A 17162-nucleotide genomic window follows, 5' to 3' on the forward strand; every position below is an offset into this window, starting at 1 on the left:
GAGGTAGCTGTTAAATAAAAGTAGTGTTTTAATAACTTAAAATGTTAGTAAACATACTTTAGAAAGTACTTGTGTCTCCTTGTATAAATGCGTATTGTGTGTGGTGTGATATGGCCAGGTTCTCGCTGCACTCTCACAGGTCCATCTTGGAACATTGTCTACAAGATCTCAACTGGAAGTAAGAAGACAAACACGACATTCCAACAGCGACACCTTGTCATCTCATTGAAGTGATGTGGGCCTGTAGGAGGCTGGGATCATAACCCAATACATTGGATTTAAGCTGGTGCCAGTAGTAAATGGAAGGCGCACATGCTGGTTCTGAGAGGCGGCATCATAAACACATTCATATCTGCACTATTGCTTCTGGCAAGTAGTCATTGTTGAACATAATGTGAAGTCCAGAGTGTACTCAAGATCTTAGCCAGAGAGGCATGTTAGTTTCTCAATGAATGTGGTAGGGAAAACCCTAGCACCGCAACTATTGATGTGCGGTGTTGGTCTGATGTATTTTCATATTATCATACAGCTACAGGGTGACAATTATTAAACTATATCAAAAAAACGTAAATTAGTTACGGACTACGGCGTGCACACACTTTATCCAACATGAAAACGTCACTATAGATATTCAGATTCAGGTTATAGGTTATAACATGCTCCATATGCCTGCCGTCATTGATGATGACGTGACGCAGACGAATAGCGAAATCCTGCATTACCCACTGAAGTGTCGGAACATCGATGTTGTCGATGACCTCCTGAATGGCTTTTTTCAGCTCAGCAGCAGTTTTGGGGTTATCGCTGTACACCTTATCTTTAATATAGCCCCACAAAAAGGGGCCGCATGTGTTCAGATCCAGAGAATATGGCGGCCAATTGAGGCCCATGCCAGTGTCCTCTGGGTGCCCCAAAGCCAGAATCTGGTCCCCAAAGTGCTCCTAAAGGACGTCAAATACTCTCCTATTTCGATGGGGTCGAGCTGCGTCTTGCACGAATCACATCTTGTCGAAATCAGGGTCACTTTGGATAATGAGGATGAAATCATCTTCCAAAACCTTCACGTACTGTCCGGTAGTCACTGTGCCATCTCAGTGATTATTCTTTGATTGAACATTACACTCCGTAGAATCACCTGTCGAGGGCGAAGAGGCTTTTCGATCGCGAAATGCGGATTCTCAGGCTCCCATATGCGCCAGTTGTGCTTATTGACAAACCCATCCAAATGAAAGTGGGGTTCGTCACCAAACCAAACCATACAGTTCTCATCATGCCCCATGGCCAACTGTGCAGTTTGAACGCCCTAACGCAAACCGTACAGAAGTTATGACGATTTTATTTCATATAGCTCACTAATTGTCATCCTGTACATGCTACCTATTGAAAGAAGGTCTCGGGCAATTTTTATGAAATGGCTCCCATAAGAGAGGGTCAAAATAAGAAAATCCACAGATATTCCTTTGGTCAGAAAATCAAACAGCATATCCTCGTGGACTCAAAAGGATACGTTCATGAGATTTTTCGTCGATGGAGCTGGTTTCAATTTCTTGGATGGTGGGAACGATGATGTGTATTTCATACCATGCACGCTTGCTTTGTTTTTGTTGTTACCTGATCCGTCTCTATAACTACGTGGCATAGGAATGACAGTTATCATGAAACAGTATCAAGTGCGTGGGACAGGTTCAGTCTTCTGATTTTGCGACCTTTTTCATGCCTTGACCTCCAGTATGAACAAGTCTCATAGTATGGTAGTATGGTCGCTCATGACAAGAAACGTGCATATTGTCCACAGATACACTGAGTTCATTAGCAATATTAGGGGTTATATTATATTCCTAGAGTCATCATTTAAAGCCAGTTCTTGAAACTTTGTAAGTAGGCTTCCCAACGATAGTTTACTCCTATCTTCAGGAGTCTGCCAGTTCAGTTTCTTCAGCATCTTTGTCACCCTGTCCCAAGGGTCAAACAAATCTGTGACCATTGACGCTTCCCTTCTCTGTATACGTTCAGTATCCCCTGTTAGTCCTATATGGTGGTGGTCCCACACACTTTAGCAATATCCTAGGACAGGTCACAGGAGTGATTTGTAAGCAACCTCCTTTGTAGACTGATTACATTTCGCTAGTGTTCTACCAATAGACCGAAGTCTGCCACCTGCTGTATCCGCTACTGAGCCATCGTGATCATTCCATTTCAAATCCCTACAAAGTGTTACATCCAAGTATTTGTATGGGTTGATAGATTCCAACTGTAACCTACTGATGTATTGTCACAGGATATTACATTTTTTTTTTTCTTTTGTGAAATGCACAATTTTATATTTCTGAACATTTAAAGTGAGTTACAAATCTTTGCACCACTTTGATACGTTATCAAGATCTGATTGAATATTTGTGCATCCTCTCTCACAGCACTTCATTATGGATCAACTTGTTATTATAGATATGCCCTCAAGGTCATTAATCCTTTCAGACCCTCTGGCTATAATTGTGAACTTTAACTTTTATTGTGTCTTAGTTGCAGCAGAAGTATTTTTCCCACTGGAAACTTGAGGTACACATTTGTGAATATTCAACCTTTTCATCATGCGCAAGTGCTGCCAACTGTTGGGCATCACTATGAAAATATCAACAAGGCAATATAGCAGTGCGCAGCAGGTCGTGACTGCCAGAATACATGGATGAGGTTGGTTCACTGTATTCCACTGAATAATTGAATATTTAAATTTTGCATGGAAATTAATGACTGATCATATGTTATTTATTACAACAGAGAATAATTCGTAATTAGTTATTTTAACCCATAAAATGAATCCAAGTGTACAAAGTATGTTTTGAAAACGGGTACGTATTTTTGTATCAATCTTGAATCTAAAATCATTAAAAAATCACAAAAGAGCATTACCACTTAAAGAAAAATTTTCCTTCCTCCAGAAAAAATTTACGTCAGGAAGGGCTAATATACAAAATGAACAGCAAGGGTTCCAACATACTTCCATGGCGCGCACACCCAAAGTCACTTTTTCATCTGCTGATGACTCACTACCTTCCTGCTAAAAAAACCTCAATCCAGTCACAAATGTTGTTTGATACCCAATACGATCCTACATGGGATAATAAGCATAGACGTGATATTGAGTCCAACGCTTTTCGGGAATCGAGAAATACTGCAGCAACTTAACCTCGCCTTGCTTTCAATACATCATGGGAGTAAAGTGCAATTTGGGTTTCACATGATCAATGTATTTGGAATCCGTGCTGGTGGGCGTGAAGCAGGTCTCTTGTAGACTGGTGTCACCTGTGCTTTCTACCAACTACTGGGCACGGCCTTTTGTTCAAGAAATCTATGATAGATTATAGTTAAAATACGGGCTAACTCAGCAGTAAATTCAGCATAGAAACTGGTAGGGATTCCACCGGTTCCTGAAGGTTGTTCAATTTAATGGCTTTGGTTCTTTCTCAACATCACTGACTCTAATATCTAGAGCACTCATCTTTGCAGTGGTGCGAGAATTAAATTTGCACAATGCCCTTGGATTTTCGAGTGTAAAGAAACATTTAAAAACGGAGTAGTTCAGGGTACTAAAGCCTTCACTTGGTTCATAAAAAGCTAAATCAAATTAATTAACTAATTTTTCCTGTACATTTGTGACCATAATTTCCATTTGTATCACCGTATTATTTATTTATTTATTGTTCCGTGGGACCAAATTAAGGAGAAGTCACCACACATAACTAACTTTTTGTATTTCCTATAAAGTGAACCAAGAACCTCCTCTAGCTTTAGCAAAAATATTGTGAAATCGGAGTCTGGGAATCTATAAATAACAACAGTTAGAAGTTTAGCTCCATTAAATTTAACCACACCTGCACAACATTCAAAAACCTTTTCAGTGCAGTACTTTGAAACATCAATTGACTCAAATGGGATACTGTTTTTCACATACATGGCTACTCCCCCACACTGCAAAGAGCTCCTAGAAAAGCTGCCAGCCAACCTGTATTCTCGTAAAGGAACCCTCTGAATTATCTCCTTATTTAAGAGGTGTTCAGATACACCAATAATTTCAGAGTCAACATCCATAAGCAGTTCACTAACTTTATCTCTAATACCTTGTATATTTTGATGAAATATACTAATTCCCTCATTACTCGGATACCTAAGCTTTGTCAAAAGTGATTCCCTTGTTAGAGAGACTTCCCTTAAGCAGGAATACCTATCAGCTGACTTCAATCTAAAAAAGGTGCGGCTCTAACACCCACTACTGCAGGAATTTTCCCATGAGTGATCCCACCACCCCCACCTATGCTGTCACCTATAAGTAAAACCCGTCCTGCTGATAGACTCCACCGACACCACTGAAATGTGACTCATGCTTTCTTTCATCAGCGCACCCCGAAGTCTCATGTTATTACGCCTGACGGCTGTATTAAGATGAGGCCGATCGTGACGCTGAAACAATTCCACGAAATGCACATTCGTGTTGCCAGTCTGAGTGGCTATCTTTTCCAGGTCACCATCTATGTTATACTCCCCATCCCTATCAATACTATTACCAGCCCCACCCACAATCACTACCTGATCCTTTTTAGTAAAATCCCTACATAACCCCCCTATATTAACAGTCACCTGAGCCAACCCTGCATTAGGCTTCACAATGCTGGTGTCCTGGTACTCACTCCCCAACACTTCCTGCAACTGCTGGCCTACACCTCTGCCATGAGAACTACCTAACAGCAGAACCTTCTTCTTCCTCTTCGACTTTGCAACTGTTCTAGGCACAGTAACTACTGAGGTCTGCTGCATACTTCCTACATCTACAGCTACTAGAGATTCCTCTCCACTAGACTTTGACAGTTGGTCATATCTATTGTAAACACCAATAGTAAAACTATCTGAAAATCTTCTTCTCCTAGCAGATCTCTTGCCAACAGCCAGCTCCCATCCCCAACCCCCTTCTCCCTCCTGATCCTATCTAGCTCCTCCTGTGCGTTTTTCAACTGCACCTGAAGGGCACAGATCTTACGCTCCTGCTCCTCTATCAACTTACTCTTGCTACATAACCTGCAGTTCCAGGAGAGGATCTCACCAGAATGCCCACTGGCTTCCCCACTGCATTCCCCCCAGTGAAAATACTTCGAACAAGTCTCACACCGCAATCCACTACTCACGAACCTACGGCAAAGCCCACACTTCTCACTCATGGTAAAATTTTACTTTTTCTAAGTTCCGTTACGACAATAAGAAGATGTTAAAAACCTGACTACAATGATCACAAACTTACTCTACAAGGGAAGTAACTACTATTATTAACAGTATTAATGAACAACAAATGTGAATATAACAAAAGACTAATACAGAAAGAGAATAAAATGTCTAATGACACAGTAACGAAGCTGAAAACAGTTCCCAAAAGGTTCTTTTGAAATTATTTCACCAGAAAACACCAAGAACACCGGTTGAAGACTACTAAAGTTCCTAAATAAACCACTATACACAAACAATTAATTAGTACTTAGCTTTCGATGCGCCACTACAGCTGCACCTGGTCAGCGCGGAATGTAAACACAGGTAAGAGGTTAAGTTGCTCGATGCGAAACACTCACGAATATCAGGTCACAACACAAGAAAGGCGGAGTGATGAAGAAACCACTAATAAGTCACTTATATAGTAAATATCATCACAAAAACCGTTAAAATATGTATCTGAAACCTAAAAATATATGAAAACTTAGAGAGCGATCTCACACGCAGTCACTCGCTTATGACGTCACACCAAAGATCTGCTAGAATAATGCTGCTGGAATAATGTTGCTTCTGCGTAGTCTAATAACTTTTTCTGAGATCATATAGGAGGAGTGTTTGCAAAGCAATGAATCAAAGGAGAAGAGCAATCAGATGCTCACTCAGGTAATCAGACTTATTCCAATGGACTACTTTCTATGTACTTTGAGCTACTTAGATCTTCATTGCTATGACTTTCAAAATTGTCATCCACGTACCAAGAATCCCATGAAATGTCCTACGGTTTTCGTGACAGAATTGTATTAACAACAAAAGATCTCGTCATGTATGTAATTATATACTTTTCTTGTAACACACAGATACAGGGTGACAATTATTGAACCATGTGAAAAAAAAACGTAAATTCGTTACAAACTACTGCGTCCACACACTTTATTCAACATGTAAACGTCACTACAGATATTCGGATTTAGGTTATGACATGTTCGATTTGCCTGCCGCCATTGGTGATGACGTCGCGCAGGCGAATAGCGATATTCCGCATGACCCGCTGACGTGTCGGAAAATCGATGCTGTCAATGACCTCCTGAATGGCTTTTTTTCAGCTCAGCAATGGTTTTGCTGTACACCTTGTCTTTAATGTAGCCCCACAAAAAGAATCGCATGTATTCACATCCGGATGATATGGCTGCCAATCGAGGCCCATGCAAGTGACCTCTGGGTGCCCTAGAGCCAGAATTCCATCCCCAAAGTGTTCTACCAGGACGTCGAATACTCTCCTGCTTCGATGTGGTCAAGCTGCGTTTTGGATGAACCGCACCTTATCGAAATCAGGGTCACTTTGGATAATGGGGATGAAATCATCTTCCAAAAGTTTCACATACCGTTCAGTAGTCACCGTGCCATCAAGGAATATCGCACCGATTATTCCGTGACTAGACACTGCACACCACACTGTCACCCGTTGAGGGTTAAGACCCTTCTCAGTAGCGAAATGCAGATTCTCAGTCCCCCAAACGCGCCAATTTTGCTTGTTGACGAAGCCATCCAAATGAAAGGGGGCTTGGTCGCTAAACCAAAACATACAGCGCATACTAATTCCCATCATACTCCGCGGCCAACCGTGCAGTTTGAACGTCCTAGCGCAAACTGTTCAGAAGTTATGACAATTCTATTTCATATAGTTCAATTACTGTCACTCTGTATTTGAATGACTAGAAAGTAGAGGAGCAGAGGTATAACCGAAATTGGTGTTATAAAATACAGAGCATTGGCTATGATAAAATGGGGAGTACCCACTGCCATGTACTTCACTGTGGTTTGAGGAGTATAGATTAGTTCACTTGGGCAGGAATCGGGAAAAGAAATTTACGTGGCCTTACTGAAGAAATCATCCTGCAATTTTCCTTAAGTGATGTAGGGAAATGACAGAAAAATTCAATCAGAACGGGTAACGAGTAGTTGAATTCTAGTCCTCCCAAATACGAGCTGATTGTCTTAGCTACTTTGGCCCTCACTTGATATTCGGTAACTACAGAAGTAACTAGCAATTTGTTACTCATCTTTTCTTTTCTAAAATGGTTTGTTTTGATATACTGTGCACTATAATTTCTCTAAATCTCTAAACAGAGTTTTGCAGTTATATAGGCAAGCTACTGCAGTGTCAGCTACTTCTACGTTTGGTTTAGAGATTGTTTAACTCATAACCTCTGTTTTGTTGATGATCCCTTTACAGATTATGACTATGTGATTTCTTCTATTAAACAATAGAAGTCATGAAGACTATCGAAAGGACAGGAGGAAAAGCTACTACTGCTACAGCAACATGGAAAATGCAGAAATACACGTCAAAAACAAACTTATCGAATGTAATATTTTGGGCAACGTTGGCAACTCCATCTAGAGAAAGAGAATTTAATACGAGGAAGAAAACAAGAGTGTACAGCCCAGAAGGCACTGGCAGAGCGACAGCCTTTAGCATAACTGCTGTTCTCATATTGTAGGATTAAGAGCAGCTACAGCGGCCACGAGAAACTACAAGACGTAACAGTAGATTTGTGAGTAGAGACTAAGAGACAACACAGACTCTTACACTCTTCCTACCATAATTTTAACAAATCACAAAATATAATTTCCTAGTCACGACTCACTGAGGCTCTCAACTGATTCCCTGTGGCTACTGCCTTTACATCAAATTTTTATTTTACATTTTTATTTATTTATTGACCGCCTTTAAGCATATACATGGAACTGATGTCGTTTTGCTTTCATACACAAATACATGTATACATTATGAGAAATATACGGTGAGATACAAAGGGTCATTACAATTACAATATAATTTCTTCAGAAAACAAACATTACATATTGTCACATCGTAACCACACTCAGGTCCATATCCGAAAGCAGGTTGTCAGTGAAAGACACTTATCCCTGAATGCATGTTTATTATGAACACCAAAGTACAGCCAGAACGGATATGACCACCTGGACAGAGAGTACAGATATTTATACACACTTAGAATATTCCAGAATGGTGGCATTTATACACACATCGAATATCCCAGAATATACAAACATCAAAAACATAAGCTGTTTCAAGAACCTTCCAGACCTGATAAATACTAAATAACAAAGGATTGCCGTTAGTAATATTTGCTGGCCTGCCAGTGACGGTTACTGCTGCACCAGCTTGCATACGCCATGACTCGCGGCGCTGCTCCCTCTCCTGGATGACACCAGCCTTGAACAAGATCTTGTCAGTTGTCCTCTACATGACGGCACTGATAGATCCCCATATTCTGGTCATGTTGTTTCAGCCTCTTCGCTGTGACGAGTATGTAAGAGGAAGCCCCTTTCGTCCAAGTTTCATGATCGTGAAGTGGGTCTTCAGTATCCTTGAACCTCCCATTGTCAATCTGCATCTATAGACTGTAGTAGGGTTTCATACGGAGGACCTGGACGACATCTCTGCACTTCTATGTTCTTGATGAATAGTATTAATCCTCCACTTCATATACAACGTCTGACAAGCGACAAAGGATACGTTACAGCACAAAGTAGCGCTTCAGTATATTTTCTGAGAGTCCCACTTTCTGCACAGGCATAAAAATCCATACCAAACTCCTGGACTGTATCTCACTGGTTGGCGCTTGACATTACAACGCTCACGGTCTGTTTCCCAGGCATCCAGGGGGTACGTAGGCGAGTCGGCTACCTTGCTTCTTTGGTCCTGGTGATGAGGTGTTTTACGTAGTCGTCCTGAGTATCGTCTGGTTGAAACGGGAACAGCGTATCCACTGTTGTTTTTGCCTCGCGACCGTGGAGTAGAAAGAATGGTATCCTGCTGCACGGTGTTGCATGCAAATGTCACAATGGAAAATTTTTTTCCCAACATCTCAGTCCAACATCAATGTATAGAGACAGAATATCTGTCAACGTCTTATTAAATTGTTCTCTTAGGCTATTCGTCTGTGTGTGGCAAGCAGTTATCCTGGGAGTGACATCACAACGTGAAATCACCTCTGATACAAGTCTAGAATGGAAAACTTATCCATGAACAGAGATCATCACACAGTGTGCTCCATGCTTCAAAGTGATATATTCTACAAGAAACATTATAATTTCCAGAGGTCCAACAGGCGGCACAGCTTTGGTGACAGCATAGCAGGTGAGAAAGTTAGTGGAGACTATTATCCATCCATTCCCACTTGTCAACTTTGGGAACACCCCCAAGAGGTCGATTCTAGTTCTGCTGCAGGCAGGATTGTAACCAGATTCCCCGTAGGTAACAGCAGTACGTGCTTCCATCTTTGGCGTTCATTACAGTGGCTCACATAGTGTATAATGGATCAGTAGGTACCTGGCCAGTGATACCTGTGTCTGTTTCTGCCTACATCTTCACAAATCCCAGCTAACTAGACATTGCAGCGTACCAGTAATACTCAGGGGCGCTGTCTGTAGATGACTTGGGATGAAGAGCAACCATTTACACCCTACTAGATCGTAATTCCTCTTATACAATGCTCCAATTATTAATTGAAATTCTCCTTTGATCGGTTCCTCCTTCTTCAAGGATTCTGTGGCTATCAACAGTGCTGGATCTTCCTTATGCTCAGCAGCAATGTCATTTAAGCAGAAAACTGAGATTTCATCCACGCTGCTGTGTTCTGCTAAAGGATTCCTTGAAAGATTGTAAGCGTCCTTGGGTTTGCTTCCACTTTTATATACCACTGTGACATCGTACTTCTGAAGCCTCAGTGCCTCAAGCCTCTTGGCAGTTGACTCGACAGACCCCTCAGGCTAGTCAGCCGACATAGACAATGGTGATCCGTTACAACAGTGAATGGTTTGCCAAATAAATGCATACCAAACAACTACAGAACTCTTTCATGGTAGTGGAGTAGTTTATCTCGGACTTGGAGAGTATGCTGGACACATATCCTATAACCTTTTCAACACTTCCCTGAATTTGCACTAGAACTGCACCTACCTCATAACCGCTAGCATTGGTGCGAAATTCTGTCTCGGCATTATTGTCATGGTGATGATGCCGTGTGGCTAGGGCCTCCTGGCGGGCAGACCGTTCGCCTGGTGCAAGTCTGTCGAGTTGACGCCACTTCGGCGACTTGCGTGTCGATTGGGAAGAAATGATGATGATAAGGACAATACAGCACCCAGTTCTTGAGCGGAGAAAATCTCCGACCCAGCCGGGAATCGAACCCGGGCCGTTAGGTATGACATTCCATCGCGCTGACCATTCAGCTACCAGGGGGACACATTATTGTCATACAATGCTTGGAATAGAGAAGATGTTAGCGCCTCCTTACGGACAAAGAAAGATCTTTCTTGTACCTCGTTTCAGGAAAGTTTGACATCTCCCTGCAGTAGTTCTGGCAAGTGGTGTTCTTGTTACAGAAGTCCATCATGAATCGCCAGTAGTATGTGCACATTCCGAAGAAACTTCTCATATCATGGATGTGCCGAGGAGTCGGAAAAATCTGTAACTGGTATTTTCTCTGGATTTGGACTACGCTATCGCCATTCACTAGATGCCCCAAGTTTTTTATTTCTTGGGCGGTGAAGTGGCACATTTTCGAAGCTAGGCAGAAGCCAGCAGTCTGAACACACTTCATCTCAGCTGTTAGGTGGCTTAGATGTTCTTCAACTGTTTTTGAAAGAGCAAGTGACAATATCATCGAGATTGCAAAAACACGTCGTCCATTTAAGGTCTCGAAGTACGTTGTGCATCAAACGTTTGAAGATGACTGGAGCAACAGCCCAACTGGCGTAACTTAAAAAAGATTTGAACACGTCTCACTCGCTTCACAGTCCAACACCGTGACCACATAAGCACGACACCGTCGTTTGTTTTGTTTTTCACTTAATGTTGCACTTGTTAAGCTTGGACCATTCACTGTTTCTATTTTGCTTTATTTTCACATTCCACTACACCTTCTTCCTGTTTTCATGCTCGATCTGTATTCAGTTTTTGACGTGCTGTCCACTGCGCTCTCTTCCCAGTAAATCTGAGGGGAATGCAATTATGAGGTTCCCCGTGGGTCCATGCTGATTTGTGAACAGAAGCTTATCTGTCTCAAGGAAATTAATTATATCCGAACTTAGAATATGTCAAGAATTTTGCAACACAACGGTGTTAAGGATATGGGTATGCAGGTTCATTCTCTTACGCTTCATATATACAAGCGTCGCCTGCGCATCTTACCAGCTGCTTGGGACCTTGCGCTGGGCGAGAGATCAGCGATAAGCGTGAGCTAGGTACGGGCCAATGCCACTTCACCGCCCAAGAAATAAAAAACTTGGGGCATCTAGTGAATGGCGATAGCGTAGTCCAAATCCAGAGAAAATACCAGTTACAGATTTTTCCGGCTCCTCGGCGCATCGTAAACCTGAACTGGGGTTCCCTCCGACCCTGGTCACTCAACTCTGTCAGTTGCTTCTCGACGCCTGGGATGCCTATTTCTATGTCCTTCTTTCCGGAGTTTGTCGATGATCAAACGATGGTATACCTGTATGATCTTCGTAGGTGAACGGTTTTTATAAACGCGAAATTTGAAACTTCAGATTTCATTTTGTTACTTTCAGTTGCCACGGCAGACTGGTACACGAGTGACTGGATAGAAACATTCGACTCAGTGATTTTACATAGGAGCAGAACTTTCTCGTGTTCTGAGTAAGTTCCTTCGCTATGATATGACGGTGGAAGTTGTATGCTTCACTCATCAAACTCTTCATATACGCATGTATTTCTAGCAACTTTTACTTGTCGACATTTCCACATTCTTTTTAGATCCGAGAGTGCAACAAAGTCTTTCCTCAGGCGTTTCTGAATTTTGTTGCAAAACCATCGCGGCGCTTTTCCGTCCTTAACCCACTTACTCGGCCCATTTTTCTCCCATTTAAACTTTTTCCCATAATTCCTCTATGTCCATCCAATTGTAACTAAATCATGTCCACGCACTGCCTAATGAGGTTGCTATCAACTGCTTATTTGCTCTTTCCAGCATAAATACTCCCCTAGCCTTCTTGATGGATTTATTAAATCTAGTAACTATCGTCTCTATGATTGCATAGCACTCCGTCTTCAGGCCACAAGTGACCCATCGGGACCATCCAACTGCCGTGTCATCCTCAGCTGAAGATGCGGATAGGAGGGGTGTGTGGTCAGCACACCGTTCTCCCAGTCGTTATGATGGTTTTCTTTGACCGAAGCCGCTGCTATTCGGTCGAGTAGCTCCTTAATTGGCATCACGAGGCTGAGTGCACCCCGAAAAATGGCAGCAGCGCGAGGCGGCCCAGATGGTCACCCATCCAAGTGTCGGCCACGCCCGACAGCGCTTAATTTCGGTGATCTGATGGGAACCGGTGTATCCACTGCGGCAAGGCCGTTGCCCCTATGATCACTAATTCCTGTCACTATAGTTTGTAGATATGAGGTCTAAAGCATTGCCGGTATGCATGGGTTGTCGAACTAGCTGCTCAGGTCCGTTTTCTGAAAACATGTGCAGAACTACTTCACAAGATTTTCTGTCTCGTACCACATGCAATGAATCGATATCTGCCCCAATCTATACTCAGTAGACAATCTTGTAGGTAGGGAAACCACAGCCATCAGTAGTCATCTTGGTTATTAATAAACCACTTCAACTGTATTTAGTCCTTTATTATTAGTTTTTCATTCTGACCCAAAATTAGCTCTTAATAGTTTTCATTTATTTTCCCCTTAGCAATGGATCACTATGGTAAGATTTGTTTAGGACCCATCCACTATATTGGAATCTGGCTATTTTATTCTATGACACACCACCATTTAGTGGTGTTTTGTTCTGATGGACAATGAATGTTGAGTGAAAAGGTTCTGTGCTTTCCCGCTCTAATATTTTAGTTATGCGAGTACTAACATTTTGATATACTCATGTATAAGTTTTTAATATTTAAAAAAAAATTTAAATCTTAAAACAATTTACCATAGCAGTGTGTACCTCAGGGTTTTTATTCTTTCTGAATTTATTGTTATACAGATGTTCACCTGAAGATGTGGTTTTTAGTGCCAGAAAACCCGGTACTGATCCAATAATGAAGGCCTAAATACAGCTGAAGTAGTTAACACCCAAGATGTATACTTGGCAGGTTAATGTCTTCTGCAACCAATATTGCATGATCAGGGTATTCCCATGCTACTAAGCATATCCTTTCATTGAATTATTCTACAACAGTTACGGCGGAATAGGGTGGCCAGTAAAACTGTGTGACGAGTTCATCTAGGCCGGTTACTCATGTCCAGATAACTACACAATTAGAGTGGATTAAATACTCAGTAGACACAATACTTTTGTCAACTGCATTGAACACTCCCTCTGGTGACATCTAACTTGCTGTTGCTCCTGCTGGTCCAGAGATTAGAATAGGCCCGAGGTATTCCTGCCTTTCGTAAGAGGCGACTAAAAGGAGTCTCACACATTTCGGTCTTTGTGATGGTCCCCTGTAGGGTTTGACCTCCATTTTTCAAAACTTTCCCGAAGAGTGAGCCAAGTGCGGAAGGGCGCCTTACATGGTGCATCGTGTCCATCATGCACTGAGACCTATCGCATTCTTTCTTGATGTGGATCTGCACTTCTGCTCATTCTCCAACTGTTGGGCGAGATCACCCTCCTGGGTGCGTATTTTTCCATCTGCTGCGCAGTATCGTTTTCTACACAGATAATGATAATGAAATTGTTTTCTTGGTTGCACCTGATATCCAGCATGGGAGCCAGTCTGTTGTGGTGGGGGCGCCACGTACCCTGTTGGTTGTGGCCCCCTGACCACACAGGGCTCACTCTGCCGATGCCTGCGCCGTTAACTCCCCATGCATGCAAGGGGTAGATGCCCATCCCCTGGGGCATTGGGACCTCCAGCAATGGCCATCCTGCCAGGTGGTCGTTGCTGCAGCAGGGTGGTGCCTGTGGGGAGGGGCCTGGTCAGAGTGGGTGGCATCATGGTGGATGACACACAATGAAGCGGAGTACATCATCTCTTGCTGGTGGTCAAACACCAGCAGTCTCTAAGCATTCACGGGCTCAATTCAATGCAAGGAAGTATGACCCCAAATCGTTCACCTTCCTGGCCACAGCATGAGAGAAATGCCAGGCTAAGGATGGCAGCAGCTCTTTTTCGCCCCAGTACCTTGTATGTTCAAGAGCGGATGGAGAATCTTTCATGATGATGAAGCCTCAGTTTTTTGTTGAGCATTTATAGGACAAATTTGGGGAGGTGGAGGGCTTCTCCAAAATGAGATCTGTGTCAGTCTTGATCAAAATAGCATCCTCTGCCCAGTCACAGGCGTTACTAGCTTGTGGCAAGCTGGGGGATGTTCCTGTAACAGAGCTTAAATATGGTCCAGGGTATAATATTTCACAGGGACCTTCTTTTGCAGTCCGATGATGAGCTGCACGCCAATTTAGAACAGCGAGGTGTACATTTTGTTCAGCGTGTCCACTGGGGCCTGAGGGATAATCAGGTTGCCACCAGTGTCATTATCTTGGCCTTCGAGAGTGATACATTACCCAAGAAGGTCAAGGTGATGGTCTACCGCTGTGATGTGAAACCCTATATCCCTCCCCAAATGCTGTGCTTTAAATGTTGGAAGTTTGATCGTATGTCTTCCTGCTGTACTTCCAGTGTCACATGTCGAGATTGCAGACAGCCATCACATCACAATGCTCCATGTGCCCCACCTCCCATCTGTGTCAACTGTGAAGAGCACCATTCGCCTTGCTCGCCAGACTACAGGATTCCCCAGAAAGACCGACTGACCTACACTGAGGCTAAGAGGAAATCTGAACGTCTACATCCTGTACGCATGACAACATCTTATGCTGCCGCTACAACAGTTTTAGCCCCACCAGCTTCGCCAACCCCAGTCACCTCAAAGAGCCAGAAGACTGCACCTGCCCCCTTGATGGTGGGGGGCACTTCCCTCCCTGCTGCTCCTGCACCACCTACTACAGGAGCAACACTCCCCTCCCCTCAACCACCAGGTATGTCTGTCCTCACTTCTAAGCTGGAGAAGCGTACAACTTCTTTGGCTGCTCTCGCTAGGAAGGGGTCCCTTGGGTCACTCCCTTCCCAGGTTTCTGCTAGTGGGAAAGATGACACCCACCAGTGGCTGAAGAGCCCAAAAGCAGCTGGTCGCAGGGCTCCATGCTTCTCCTCACTCCCGGAGACTGAATCAGTGAAGTCCTCCTAGCCAGGGAAACCCAAGGAACAGCGAGAGAAATCCAAAAAGAAGGTCCTCAGGACCAAGGGAATTGCAGTGATACCCACACCACCACTACCTCCAAGCTCTGCGTCTGTGAATGAGGTGGAGATTCTGGCGTCTGCTGAGGACTTAGATCTCGCTGGACCCTCAGACAAAATGGATATAGATTCCTCAGACAAAAAGTCGGTGGCAGCAGGTGACCCTGAGGCGTAAACTACCTTATTGAATATTCCATGCCTTCCCAGTCTCACAACGACGTCATCCTCCAGTGGAATTGTGGCGGTTTCTTCCACCATCTGGATGAGCTATGGCAACTGTTAAGCTTTACACCTGCTTTCTCCATTGCCCTCCAGGAAGCCTGGTTCCAGGCAATGCGGACCCCTTTCCCCCGTGGCTGTAAGGGATACTACAGGAAAAGTAGCGACTGTAATCGAGTGTCAGGTGGAGTTTGCGTTTATGTCCTAAACTTAGTCTGTTGTGAACCTGTGCCCCTTAAAATCCCTCTTGTAGCTGCGGCTGTCAGAATACGGATGACGCAGGAAATAACTGTCTGCAATGTATATCTTCATCCAGATGGTGTAGTATCCCTGAATGTATTAACTGCACTGATTGATCAACTCGCTAGAACTTTCCTACTTTTGGGAGATTTTAATGCCCATAACCCCTTGTGGGGTGGCACCGTGCTTACTGGCCAAGGCAGAGATGTCGAAACTTTACTGTCTCAGTTCGACCTCTGCCTCTTAAATACTGGGGCCGCCACACATTTCAGTGTGGCTCGAGGTATTTACTCGGCCATTGATTTGTCAATCTGCTTCCCAGGACTTATCCAATCTATCCACAGGAGAACACATGACGACCTGTGTGGTAGTGACCACTTCGCCATCTTCCTGCCACTGCCCCAGCTTCAAGCACATGGACACCTGCCCAGATGGGCTTCAAACAAGGCAGACTGGGAAACTTTCAACTCTGTGGTCACCGTTGAATCTCCCCCACACGGTAACATCGATATGATGGTTGAGCAGGTGACTACAACAATCGTTTCTGTGGCAGAAAACACGATCCCTCGCTCTTTAGGGTGCCCCTGGCGAAAGACAGTCCCTTGGTGGTCGCCGGAAGTTGCTGAAGCAATTAAGGAGCGTTGGTGAGCTCTACAGTGGCATAAGTGGCATCCTTCCCTGGAGCACCCCATAACCTTTATACGGCTCTGTGCTCGTGTTCGCCAACTTATCAGTTGACGGAAGCAGGTATGTTGGGAGAGATATGTCTCGACCATTGGGTGCCATACGTCACCTTCCCAAGTCTGGGCAAACATCAAACGTGTTTTCGGGTATCAGACCCCAACAGGTGTCCCCAGTGTTAACATAAATGGCGTGTTATCTACCAACACAAAGGCTATTGCCGAGCACTTTGCTGAGCACTGTGCTCGAGTCTCTGCAACGGAGAATTATCCCCCAGCCTTTCGCACTCTCAAACGGCGGCTGGAAGGGAAAGTACTCTCGTTCACTACACACCACAGTGAATCCTATAACACCCCATTTACAGAGTGGGAGCTCCTCAGTGCCCTTGCACATTGCCCCAACACAGCTCCTGGACCAGATCAGATCCTCAGTCAGATGATTAAACACCTCTCATCTGACTACAAGCGATATCTCCT

At 43.7% G+C, this 17162-nt stretch overlaps 1 protein-coding gene and 1 pseudogene across 1 annotated transcript in view; both read right to left on the minus strand.

The window, feature by feature from the left end:
* LOC124555822 (outer dynein arm-docking complex subunit 3) overlaps positions 1-17162 on the minus strand; it is a 314791-nt gene that overhangs the window by 240633 nt on the left and 56996 nt on the right. The window lies entirely within an intron of this gene.
* Positions 12544-12661, minus strand: LOC124557261 (annotated as a pseudogene).

This window comes from Schistocerca americana, chromosome X (assembly GCF_021461395.2).
Source record: "Schistocerca americana isolate TAMUIC-IGC-003095 chromosome X, iqSchAmer2.1, whole genome shotgun sequence".
In the NCBI taxonomy this organism is placed as follows: Eukaryota; Metazoa; Arthropoda; class Insecta; order Orthoptera; family Acrididae; genus Schistocerca; species Schistocerca americana.